This window comes from Miscanthus floridulus, chromosome 10 (genome assembly GCF_019320115.1).
Source record: "Miscanthus floridulus cultivar M001 chromosome 10, ASM1932011v1, whole genome shotgun sequence".
NCBI classification, from domain to species: Eukaryota; Viridiplantae; Streptophyta; class Magnoliopsida; order Poales; family Poaceae; genus Miscanthus; species Miscanthus floridulus.
The window spans coordinates 26,637,461-26,647,639 of NC_089589.1; the positions used below are offsets into that span (position 1 = coordinate 26,637,461).

The window sequence follows — 10,179 nt, forward strand, 5'->3', positions numbered from 1 at the left end:
ATTAACCCAATAATTAAAAAGATTTTTTTTCGATAATGCTAGAATATATTGATGATCAAATCTTGTCATGCACCTCACATTTTTTTTTATCACCAGTAGGTGTATTATCATTCATTCCATTGGGTCCTAGTCCTTTGACGAGACTATTATTCTTATGTATCCAGGGGTTGGATGTCTACCCGCTGGATATTTGGTTTCCCTTCGAGCAAAACGATGTCATCAAATGCCCAATGACTCTAACCAATAGGACAGACGATCTTATTGGTGTATGTATTAAACCGACCTTCACAGATGCACGTTCCAGCGTTGGCTATCCATATGTGTGGGAGGCATACTACGGAGAGATGAGGGACCCTCTATCATCATCATCATCACCTTTCATAAGGTTGGGGACACATTCTAGCGTGACTATTTACATGACTATGAGGAAGCAACAGCAATCCGCGGTACAAGCAGGAAAAGGCATGTTTGATGTGATGATGGTCACCACGAAGTCGGTGGAAGACCTCGATTCTTTGGGTCGACTTTGGAGTCGTCCTTCATGGAGGTGTGTTAAGGAGTTGGGGACTGTGGTGCATCGAGCGACACTGAGGGTTGATGTCACCAGTGATCCAGCAACAAGATGTCAGGAAGTAGCAGCCCATCAGGTATATATGTACGTACACGTGCCATTATGTTCAGGTTGGCATCAGTATGGTGGCATGTGCAGTCTCGGTTCATTTCTAATAAGGCGATCGGTTGCTATTTGGTTGTATCAGTCGTTGATACAAGACGAAGGGGGATTTATCCGTTGCATGGATGTGCACCCAACCAAAACATGGTGAATAGATAGACAGTCCCACTGGACAGAAATGCTCATTTCCATTATTCTACTTGAATTGATTTAGACAGATGTACTCTAATTAATTGCGGTGTGCGCACCATAGGTTGTTGGCAGGCTATGCATCAGGGCGTGTTTCCATTTGGAACTATGGGACACAGGTAGGACTACTAGTACTACACCTCTATCATATCCTTGCTTGGTTATATATATCATGACGGTTATCGTGGGTCATCAAGGTATTTACTACATTATTAAAACTACTTGAACTATTGGTATTTTCATTGTTAAGCAGGAGAGAGTCATAACGTTCAAAGACACATATTTACCAAAAATAGAGGATCCACCCTATGGAATTTTGTCGACCAAATTTATCTCTGGAGAGCAGTGGTTCGCAGCAGGGAATTATAATGGCCGTGTCCATGTCTATGCCTACACATCCCTTGCATTCGCAGTAAAAGACAAGGTCAGTGGCGGATCTAGGAAAATAAACCAGGAGGGGCTTATCTCGTATTGCTTCAACACTAGCCTCTCATTTTAAGTTTGAATATGTGTAAATTTGTAGGAGGGGATTAGGAGAGGCTCCATGGTCCGAGCAGCGGTAGCGGGAGCTCGAGCCCACCCCGCTCCGGGGATGGATCCGCCCCTGGACAAGGTCAAGGAATTGGAAGCACACAGCAGTTACGTAACCAATTTGGCTGTTTACCCAAAACATACGCTATTGCTGACAGCATCTTCAAAGGACGGATTGATCAAGCTCTGGGACTGGAGTCAGGGCTGGACATGCACTCGAGTAATCGACACGCACGAATCTGTGTACGATATCACGGTTGGCCCAAGGGATGCTAGCACTTTTGCTAGTAGTAGTGACAAGAGAGTAATAAAGGTTTGTTTGCCTCTTCATTTTTTAATATAATAAATCATGTGTTGGTCGATGGTGATTACGAGTTAGTGACGATGATCAACCAACCAACTAATTATGTTTTCTTATGGTGATCAATTATACATTTTATATAACATGCATCTTTTCTGCATGGAAATTAAATTTAGGTTTGGGATATTCAATCTCCGGATGCCAGCATCGCCACATTTGAGGGGAGTACGCCTACTTTTTACACTGATGACAATCATAGGGACTTTCTGGCTACTCTTCGTTCAGATTGGCATACGAGGTCGACGGATGCAAAGGTATTTGTGGCATCCGTCTTTTGTAGTGTTCAGTATTGATTAATTATCTCACATGCAGGGGATAATTTCCACCTATCATCTATATTGATGTGCACTGATGCTCACCCGCTCGGTTTTTCGAATTAGATATGGGATTTGCAGGCAAACCAACACGTTCACACACTTTGCCTGGGTATGAAGTGGCCGTGGAACCTTGTCAATCTTGCTTGCCACCCAACGCTTCCAATATTGGCTGGCATCATGGAGGGAGCGGCATCTAAGGTGCATTATATTGTCTTGTGGGATGTTAGGACCTATAGGTAATAACTACTACTCAATTCTAGGGACACGTACGTACGTTACCATGCATCGAATTCATGCATGCCTACAGTCCCATGGATGAAAAACGTTGTCGTTTATTACACCTTCCTATCAAAAGCATACTGCTGAATTAAACTAAAGCCCCCCTTTGGCACGACTCATCCAAAACGGCTTCACCGGTGAAGCCAAAGCCAGTGAAGCCAGAAAAACTGACTTTTTCCGGCTTCTAGTTCATTTTAACCCCGGCTTACAAAACGGCTTCACGCTACAGTGCCTCGATTTACGTAAAATAGATGAAGCCGAAACCGGCATAAGCCGTGCCAAAGAGGCCCTAAGAGTATACACTACTGAATCAGTTCCCATGGTATTGCTTCCAAGCCTAATCCCTATTAGGACCGTATTAGGTAGTATCTAGCTAGGGATCATACACTTACGAGCAACCTCCTGTAAAAGGAATAGTCGTCGTGCACTTCTTTCTACCGGGTGTTTGCTTCTGTAATAAAAGGGAAATACTGCTACAGGTGGCTCTTTTCTAGTATCACAATGGATGACTCATGCGCATACAACCCATTACACATAGACCAGCAAATCTGACATGGACATTGTGGCATCCGATGCAGTTTGGCCATCTCCAACTATGGATTACATTGTACCAGATGAACTAGGATTATTGACCACCTTACTCCATGGTCCCTTTTTAAGTGTCGCCTAGATTATTGTGTTAGTCTAGATTTATAAAAAATATTCATGACATTTGTATCTCCAAATAAATGTATTATAAAAGTATATTCAATGATTAATCTAATGATACTTATTACACACCATAAATATTAGTAATCTTTTGTATACACCTAGGTATAAATTATGTGGAGATACATGGTAAAAATCATGCACCTAGGACGTCTTTGAAAGCAATCAGGGTTGATGTGCTCGTGTGTACCTAGGGATGAAAACGGATCGGATACGGACGGATATCACCGATATTACATTTGTTTTCATATTTCTGTCCGGATTCGGATTCGAATACGGATAGTGTCAACTATGTCGGATATGATACGATTGGATATCGACATCATAAATATGCGATTTGAGTATTCGGATACGAATACGATATCGGATGTTGGATATCCGGACTCGGATACGGACAGATCTCAACCCCTCTAAACGGATTCGGTTTCGAATACGGTCGGAAAATATCCGTACCGTTTTCATCCCTATGTGTACCTCATGATGCTTCTGTTAGCGGATCGGCCCCAATTACTAGCCTCATGATACTTCTGTTAGCCGATTGGCCCCGGTTGCTATCCAAATTTAATATGGGATGTCATTCAGCTTTTTCGAGATACATACGATCCATGCATTGGGTAGCCAGCCCAAATTTGCCTATTCAGTGTCTAAAACCGATAGAGCCAATTTAAGGTGGTTTCGTACTACTTTACCGATGGCTACCTTTGTGCAGCCCTTGGATTTTACCACACGAGCCAATAGCCATTTAATAGCACCACATGTATCTCTCGCTCATAATACGATGTTGCCAACAAGTCCTCCTAAAATAAACCCTGTTAAGGAGGTAGCAAGCTAGGATGCATGCAATTGAGTATCGTCCAGATAGCTTGAATGATGAAATTTAAGGATTGCCTTTTTGTCTTGTGCTATAAAGAAAAGCTAGAACACTTTGTCTCTCTTTCTGTTAATCAACCACTGCGAAAAGCTTGAGTTGTTGAAAACCAAAGTATTGTTGAAGAATCTGATGAGTCACGTCACCCTAACATGCATGCAATTATGTATCATTCAGACAACTTAGGATGATGAAACAATGAATTGTTTTATTACTGAGTTTGTTTAGCTAGCACAAGCTAAATAGTTCCTTGCTCTTTCCTTAAGCCAATTCACAAGAATCGACAAGAGGAGACAAAAATTTATATTTGCCGTATCCAAGTGTGATCAAATTTTTAATGAGACGTTGAAAAACACATGCAAACAAGAAAAGAACAAAAGGATCAAATTTAAAGTTGCATTTTTTGCCCAAATTTAGGTCGGTTTGGGCAAATTCCTCACGTGCATCCTGTACTAATCAGCCTAGTCCGGTTTTGGAAATAGGCCTAAGCCGGTTTTGACAGTCCGAGCCCCAAAACATGTTTTTCATTTGGAAACTTGTCCGATCTCATGGGGAACTTGTAGATCTCTGTGGAGTAAGTTTTCTACTAGGATAAGACCACCTCGCTCTATTTATATAAGAGGACCGTGGCTAATTGAAAGATCCAATTATCCAATCATAAGAAATCAATCTATGTTTACTTTTTACCTCCAAAACCTATCACTTCCAACCCTCTTGCTGTCCAGCACTTCTCTCAACAAGATTTGACGGCATTCTAGGTGGCCTTGGTTCCCTAGAGCACCCCTGCTGTGTCCATCCCTGACAGGTCTTCTCAAAAGGTGTTCAAGGGTTTTTTTTGGGTGAATAACGAGCGTTGAATCAATCGGCCTTGTCGTTTAGACCTCACTCCGCTACGTATCTACGCCATGTGCGGACTGAGGCGATCTAACTCTTACTAGTGTGGTGACCAAAATCAGCTTCAACAGATTGCCTCCAAATAAGGGAAATCCTTGGTCACCTTGCCAAATTTCAGACAAAGCTAGGAAACCAAACAAGCAAACCTGATCAGGCACTTCGTTATACTTTAATTACTAACTTCATAATTCTTCTTTATTGAAGCGATGGGCAAGTTTTTATGTTTCCTAAATAAAACCTAATATAACTGATGGTGGTCTCCTAATTACATGATAGGGTTATGAAAATGGTTGAACTTCTTATGGACGGTAGTTGGCCTAAAATGGTGTTCGATGGCAGCGAGGACATAACAAGGTAATATTTTTTCCCAACCAACATTATTATTGAATCACGTTAAATTCTAATGAAGCATGGTTTCCTGAAATAATACATTGTGTATGAGAATTAAAGACACTAAAACCCTGCAATATTCTTCTCTTATGTCATAGTTTCTAGTTTAAAATAAAGCACCATTTCCTCATTGGAATATTTCCATATTACCAGCCAATATTCACATTTATCTCATAGCCATACACTGCAGAACTGTAGATTTTTTTTTTGAAAGACCCGGAACAAAGCCGGCATATATTAATAAGGAGAGAAAAGAATTACATGTGCAAGCAACGCAAACGACTTCCCAGTTTAACAGACTGTCAATCTGGGCGAAAAGAACTTAATGGACTACTCACAATCTACGGATACAGACTGTAGAATTATTAAGTGGTGTATGTGAAGTAAAGACACTAAACCCTGAAATATTCTTTTGTTATGTCATAGTTTCTTGTTTGAAAGCATCATTTCTGCATTGGAATAATTCCATATCCAGCCAATATTCACATTTATCTTATAGCCATATACTGCAGAACTGTAGAATTATTAAGTGGCGTGTTACAACTGTGAAAGGGGTTGAACGAGTTGCCCCTTAGGGTCTCGCCTGCGTGTTGATATAGGCACGGGAACCGCCCCCGGCGTGCCTTGTACACAAAGAAAGGTTTACAACAGATTATGTCTAACAAGATTCTATCCTATCCAACACTTGAGCTACAAGATAGGACTCGGTACAACAAACCACAGGCGACATATACATGCATATCTTAACAACAACAGTAGAAAATTCTCAACTCAATTGTTCTTGTTCGATCTGTTTCTCTCTTTTCCTAACTCCTCACTTCTGACATTGGAACATTTGATCATGTGTAGCCTTGTGGTCGCCACTGATAAAGAGATATCAGTAATATATTAAAATCAATGTGCCTACGCTATCGACGGGCTGTGCAACGCTCATATGAGATGGCCAAGACAAAAATCCTCACAGCAGATGGATTTTATTTGCGGAGTTTATTGAAATTTCAGACGAACAACCCAAAAATCGTTCTCTATGGATCTGAGACTCTTGAAATACATCTCAAAAGAAGGGAGACCATGAAATGGATCACTACTGGGCTTTCTCAGAGAAACACTACTCTTCTGTTTTGGATGAAATTGAGTGCTATGGAAGCTGTGGCACATCTCTTCGGCTCCTAGCAGGCTACTGCAGCGCTTTCCTTCAATTGTTCCAATACAATATTTTGTCCCTAAGAAGTTTTAGTCTATATGTATACCTCAATATGTTTTGCAAAACATGCTAATCTTTTTGGGAATAGTTATTCACTGTACATTCCCATTGTTGTAATCTGTATGTCCTTATTACATTTCATCATGTGCAGCCATGGTTTTAATTGTAGGTGATGCCGTTAAAATTCCAATAATAACAAACACTACTAGAATAACTTTAATGGAGACGGGCATTTTTTATTAATGGAGGCGAGCATTGCAACTGCCTCCAATCAAAGGTCACCGTTAATGCTGGATTAACAGAGACGGTTGCTTTGCCCGCCTCCGTAAATCAACAGGAAAAAAAAGAAAAAATCCGTGGATAGGCCCGCCAAGCCCATCCACGGGCCCGTCGAGCCCATCCACACGCCGTCAATCCGCTCGCCGGATCTGCACCGCCGTCGCGTCTGCTCGCTGGAGGAGGTCGCCCGCTCGCTGGATCCGGTAGCTGCTCACCACTCGCTGGATCTGGCTGGTCTCCGCCGTCGAGAGGGCGCCGCCGGAGACCTGCCCGTGCACGCCACAACCCGATCTGACCTCCACGCGCAGCGACGTCGCCGGATCTGGCATCCCTGCGCCGTTCCGCCATCGTAGGGAGGAGAGAGGGCACGCGCCGCCAGAGGGAGAGAGGCGGAGAGAGGGCGCATGCGGGTCGGCTGGGGCCAGCGCCGCCGCGCTCCTGGGGCCGCTGCGCTGCGCGCCGCAGGAGGGTGAGGGACGGGCGCCGCATCTCGGAGACGGAGAGGGAGGGGCCGGGCGCGGCATCTAGGAGAGGAGGGAGGAGCCTCGGGTGGGGGCTGCCATGGGAGAGAGGGAGAGGCGGCGGCGAGTGAGGGGCGTCGGGTGCGGGGCGTCGGGGGCGCGGGGGCCACTGAGGGAAGGGCTGTGAGAGAGATAAGTGAATGAAACCCTAGCTCTAGGTATATATACTGTGAACGTGATATCGGGCCAAGATGGGCTGCCTGGGCTAGGAGCTGGGCTTGTATTTTAGGAGGCGGGCCTTATAGTGTGCCCGCCTCCAAAAATAGATTTACGGAGGCGGACACACCCTAAGACAACCGCCTCGAAAATATGTTATTTGTGGAGGCGGTTATTTTAAGGTGCCCGCCTCCATAAATCCATTTTTGGAGGCGGGCATTTCCTGACCACCTCCGTAAATAAAATCGACCGCCTCCGTTAATCGCCTGGTATTTTAGGAGGTGGTTGAATTTTGTAACCGCCTCGGTTAATAAAAGTGCATTGTCTCGCAAAATCATTTGTGTAGTAGTGAAAACTATGGTCTATTGTGTACTGTAGCACCCTTTAAATGTTGTTTTTATTTCAATGACCAAATATATTTGAACAAGTCAAGGAAAATTTAATTGCTGTGAACATTGAACTGGCCTTATGCAAGTTACTTATATCATTTGGTAGACCAAGCAAAGATGCATCTTTTCACACTGAGCACTCGCTAATTCAAATGCAAATTTAAAGGTTTCGTCTCTTTTTCAGTGCAGTATGTTTTCTGTAAGGAATTGAGCACAGCAGTAATGTACTAGATAGATATAAGATGAGGGTGTGGCAATGGAGCACATGACAGCAGTGACCATGCATGTGGCACAGATTTTTTCTAAAACGAAAAGTACACATTGGTCCCTCTTTTACGTTAAAAAAACATTGGTCCCTCTTTTTTATTTTACAATAAAAGAAAAGGACCAAAGTATACTTGGAGGCAGGTAGCAATTAGCGGTGAACTAGCCGATTTTGTGTGTATTTTTTAGAACTTGATAGATGTGATTTTTGTGTGTTTTAGACCTTGAAAGATGTGATAACAGCAAAAGGATGCTGGTGGAATGACATTTTGCATCCACTGGTATATTGCCAATTCCATATTGGTTTGAGTTTTACCCCCTCACGATAAGGGTGGTATATATGTTTCGAGATGCCTCACCTTGATGTTGGTCGAAAGGAAGGTTCATCAGCTGGTCCTGGAAGCTCTCGCTCCAAGAGCTAGTAACAATCTACCATGCATGTTCAGATGGGATGTCTGGAGATAGGAGCTTGATCCATCGAGGCGTTCCTGAATTATGCCAGGAATAATGGCTGTGAGCACGAAGGCGCGGAAAAAGCAGAGGAGGCCTCCAACTCCAAGCCGTGACGCGGTGCGTGAGCTCGCCCAGCTAGCTGTCACTGTAAGTAGGCCCTGCGTGGCCGTGCTATCTCATCCAGGATGAAACCAACTACCAGCAGGTGACGCTCGCCTCCAGGCTGCAGCCGGCCCAGGTGTACCAGGGCCACGGCGGCGTCGACGTCTGGTCGCCGGTCCTGGCTGGGCCCAACGTACCCTTCGCGCCGTTCCTCGCCGACACGCTCAACGTATCTTATCTTGCAGGTCAAAATCGACGGAAGGGTCAGGTGGAAGGTCGGCACCTGGGTGTCTGCCTCTCTGGTCACTACATCATCAGCGCCGGCGCCGGCAGCGGGAACAGCGGCACGGTGGGGGCGCACGGGCTCAGGTTCCAGACCGCCACGTACTGCCGCGTCAAGGTGTAGCCACCTTCACTCACGTGCTCTGCTTTTGCTCTGCTTCCTCTGCTCTGGTCACATGTGTCATGTGTGTGCATAATGCAAAGTGGTGACAGACAGACTGGGGTATAGTAGAGGTAAAAAAAAGTGTGAGGTAATTTAGAGAGGGTTAACTAGTCTTTCTTGGTGGATATATATGTTTTTTGTGTTGCAAACTTTGTTCAGTTCAGCGTTCAATTGTTCATAACCAAATCTTAAAGTTTTAGCTGTTCAGAGGTTTGTTCAAAATGTTTCATTTGTTCCAAGCTTATGTTGCAACTGTTCTGATCTAGATGTTACGTAACAACAATATATTCCAAATGTTTCAGCTGTTTCAGTCTTATGTTGTAGTAAGTATTTTATATTGCAAGTTGTAACTATTTTATCTAGATGTTGCATATATTTCACACATATGTTGCGATTGTATGTTACAGATGTTTTTATCTCTTTCAAACTATGTTGCATTCAAGTGTTTCATGTTGCACGTGTTTCATGTTGTTCGGAGAGTCAGAGGACACGGGGAGTAATGGTGGCACATTACAGGCGTGGGGGAATGGGGTGGCGAGCTAGGGACCGACGGACGGGGCTTGCTTGGGGCCGGCGGTCAGGGCACGATGGGGTCGGGGGTGCGCGTGCGGGGCGGGGTGAACGGCCTCGAATCGAGGCTGATAGGGCGGGCTACGCATGCGAGGCAAGTCGTCCGAACGCGCGGGCTGCGACAGGGCAGGAAAAAAAATCAGCGGACAGGGCAGGTTGCGCGGCGTCCGACTGCCGTTTAGGATGTCGTCTGATGGGATTAGAAAGCTTTTAGGTAGGTCGCAAGTCGATCGGAAATCAGTAATCACAAGGTACATGAGTTCAGCTCCAACGGAGATTTTGGAATTACGTTGGTGCCAACAACCGGAAGGAACTCTGGCGACCGTCTATGTCCGGCCAGGGTTTGGTGAGAGGCAAGTATGGTTTGAGACTTGGGATACCGGTTAGGAATGGACAGGTAGTTCATTGGTCCCTCTCTTAGCTTGGAGACCCCAAGAAACTTTGCAAAAGCAACAGTCTTCTCCATGTGACTGAAACGACCTGATTTCCACGAAGGGAAATTCACAGAGTCAAAGTGTAATACGACCGTTGTAGATCATATTACCCAAATTTTCAGTCCAATACCACATCCATACAACGATAATAT

The 10,179-nt window shown here is 44.4% G+C and overlaps 1 pseudogene; it reads left to right on the top strand.

The window, feature by feature from the left end:
* Positions 1-8,984, top strand: part of LOC136488277 (cysteine-rich receptor-like protein kinase 44) — a 44,726-nt pseudogene extending 35,742 nt beyond the window's left edge.
* The last annotated feature ends 1,195 nt before the right edge of the window (positions 8,985-10,179 follow it).